Source organism: Saccopteryx leptura, chromosome 1, assembly GCF_036850995.1.
Source record: "Saccopteryx leptura isolate mSacLep1 chromosome 1, mSacLep1_pri_phased_curated, whole genome shotgun sequence".
Lineage (NCBI taxonomy): Eukaryota > Metazoa > Chordata > Mammalia > Chiroptera > Emballonuridae > Saccopteryx > Saccopteryx leptura.
The window spans coordinates 201,305,766-201,308,757 of record NC_089503.1 but is presented as its reverse complement, the minus strand read 5'-3'; positions in this window follow the sequence as shown (position 1 = coordinate 201,308,757).

Below are 2,992 nucleotides of genomic sequence, written 5' to 3'. Positions count from 1 at the left end.
AATTCTTAATTTTTGATCCTTTAGTCACAGGTTTCACTAACTGCTAAAACAATTAAAACATTTCTAGGCATAGTTGTTAAGTATTCATTGAGAACTAAGTGGCCTTTAGTCTCAATAGTAAAATAACAGTTTGTAATCATTTTAAACTGCCATCTATAAAGAGGTTTAAGAACAATGCTTTTGGCTGAAACTAAGAGTAAAATTTATTTCATTTTTTTAGAATTCTATTTTTAAATCATTATAAAACTTTGATTTTGTGTGTCTTTTTGTGTACAAAAGGAAGGTAAACAAATTAATTTTAATACATCTATGGATTTGTTTCACCTCAACTGCAATCAATGTATTCCTTTTTCTTTCCTGCTAGTATGCCATTGTGCAGGTATACCAGAGTTTTTTATCTGTTCACCCACTAAAGCGTATTCTAGCAGTCAGGAACAGAGTCCCAATAAATATTCATGGACAAGTCCTCTTATGAACAGAATCCAGGACTGCTGGGTCATATGGTGAGTACATAGCATTTTGTAAGGAACTGCTGACTGTCTCCCAATAGTAGCTGTGCTGTTCTGTACTCTCACCAGCAACGGATGTGGGTCCCAGTTGCTGCAACCCCAGTCCTCACCTGGTGTTATTATTTTCTGATATTTCAAGTGTCCCTTTTCTAAAAAAATTTCTTTAGTGGTTCTTTTTTTTTTTTTTAATAATTTTATTTTTTTAATGGGGCGACATCAATAAATCAGGATACATATATTCAAAGATAACATGTCCAGGTTATCTTGTCATTCAATTATGTTGCATACCCATCACCCAAAGTCAGATTGTCCTCTGTCATCTTCTATCTAGTTTTTTTGTGCCCCTTCCCCTCCCCCTCCCCCTTTCCCTCTCCCTCTCCCCCCTCCCCCCCTAACCACCACACTCTTATCAATGTCACTTAGTCTCAATTTTATGTCCCACCTACGTATGGAATAATGCAGTTCCTGTTTTTTTTTCTGATTTACTTATTTCTTTAGTGGTTCTTTTAAATAAAGTCTAATGCCAAGAAATTCTCTCGATTTCTCTTCATAAAAATGCCTTCTTTTTATTTGAACAACTGAAGGATATTTTCTCTGGATATAGAATTCTAGCTCTGTTTTAACACTTGCAAATTTATTATTTGGCTTGAAAAACCTTTTTTAAAAAGTTGAATCATCATAGTGTCATAATAGGCAGTTGAAAATTAATTACTAAAATGGAGCTTAAAAACTTTCATCAGAAAAAAAAAAGGCCCTGGCTGGTTGGCTCAGCGGTAGAGTGTCGGCTCTGTGTGTAGATGTCTGGGGTTTGATTCCCTGTTAGGGCATATAGGAGAAGCACACATCTGCTTCTCCACCCCTCCCCCATCTTCTCCCCTCCTGCAGCCATGGCTTGATTGGAGCAAGCTGGCCCTGGGCACTGAGGATGGCTCAATGCCTCCACCTCAGGCTAAAAAATGGCTCAGGTTGTAATGGAGCAAGGGTCCCAGATGGGCAGAGAATCACCCCCTAGTGGGCTTTCTGGGTGGATCCCTGTCAGGGTGCATGCAGGAGTCTGTCTCTGCGTCCCCTCCTTGCACTGAATAAAAAAAACAGATGATAGATTAAAAGGTTGAGGGCAAGTTATTTTATACATAATCAACATTCATTAAAAATTCTACTTAATAAAAATAAATAAATAACCAAGAGAAAAACCAGGTAATTAAAAGACCCACAGGTTATCTGGATATTATAATTATCAGTCACTAAAATAACATATGAATAAATTATGAATAATAATAATAATATAGTCAGAAAAATATAGGACCAAATAAAATCTAAAAATGGAATGCACAGAAATATATAGAATAAAACAACAAGAACTAATTAAGAATTCAACAAATGGGAAACTAGAAGATGGCAGTGGAGTAGGCGGATGCACATATGCCCAGCTCTCACCACCAAACTGGAATAAAAATCAATTTAGGAATAATCAGTGTGAAAAACCAACTCTGGATTACAAGAACAGCTCTCAAAAACCAAGGAGCAAAGAAGAAGCCACAACAAACCTAGTAGTGAGCGCCTGAATCTGCCCTGCTTACAGGAATGGAGGGGGGGGGGGTGAGGCTGAGAGCCCAGAGGGGATCTCACTCCAGGGAAAAGAGCAGAAAATACTGCTCACAGCCACTTGCCTGGTGATCAGGGAGCAAGGAGTGTTGAAAAGACCAGCTTATCTCCCAAGTGGAAAGGAGAGAGAGAGGGACAGACTGAAAGGGGCTAAGGAATGCAGGAGACGACCTAAAAAAGCTGACTCATCCATGTTGGAGGCGGCCATAGCTGGGGGAGGAATTGATCCTTCCACAAAACAGTACTGAATTACTTCCAGATCAGAGATCTCCAGACATCTCTCCAGCTCCAATCAGCGCAACAAGACACAGCTGAAAACAAGAAGTGGGGAGGAGGGGCAGTAACTCAGGTCTCCATGGAGATCTGAGATACACCGCCCCCTACTGAAGCTGAGAAAACACCCTGCCCCCAGAGAGATTAGTTGGTTGAAGAGGCTTTCAAAGTCTCAGGTTACACCCATCGCATTCCTGGATACAGTTTCAAGGAAGCCCCCTGCTGAGATCAGTAAACAAGACTATCACCTGTTAAGAAAACAAACAAATCAAGACTTCAAAGCTGCCCAAATCCAAAAGTGGATTACAAATAATAGCTGATACCAACCCAAGAAGACCTAGAAATAACACAACTGAAAACTGGAGGCAGACAACACCAAGCCTAGACTCAACCGACTCTACAAACAAAACACCCAAACACAGACAATGAGTACACAAAAAAGTGCAATCCAAATGAAACCACAAGAGAAACCTTCAGGAGATGAACTGAGTGATATGGAAATAATCAAACTTCCAGATGCGGAGTTCAAAATAATGATTGTAAGGATGCTTAGGGATCTTAGAACAACAATGGATGGTCATTATGAACACCTAAATAAAGAAATA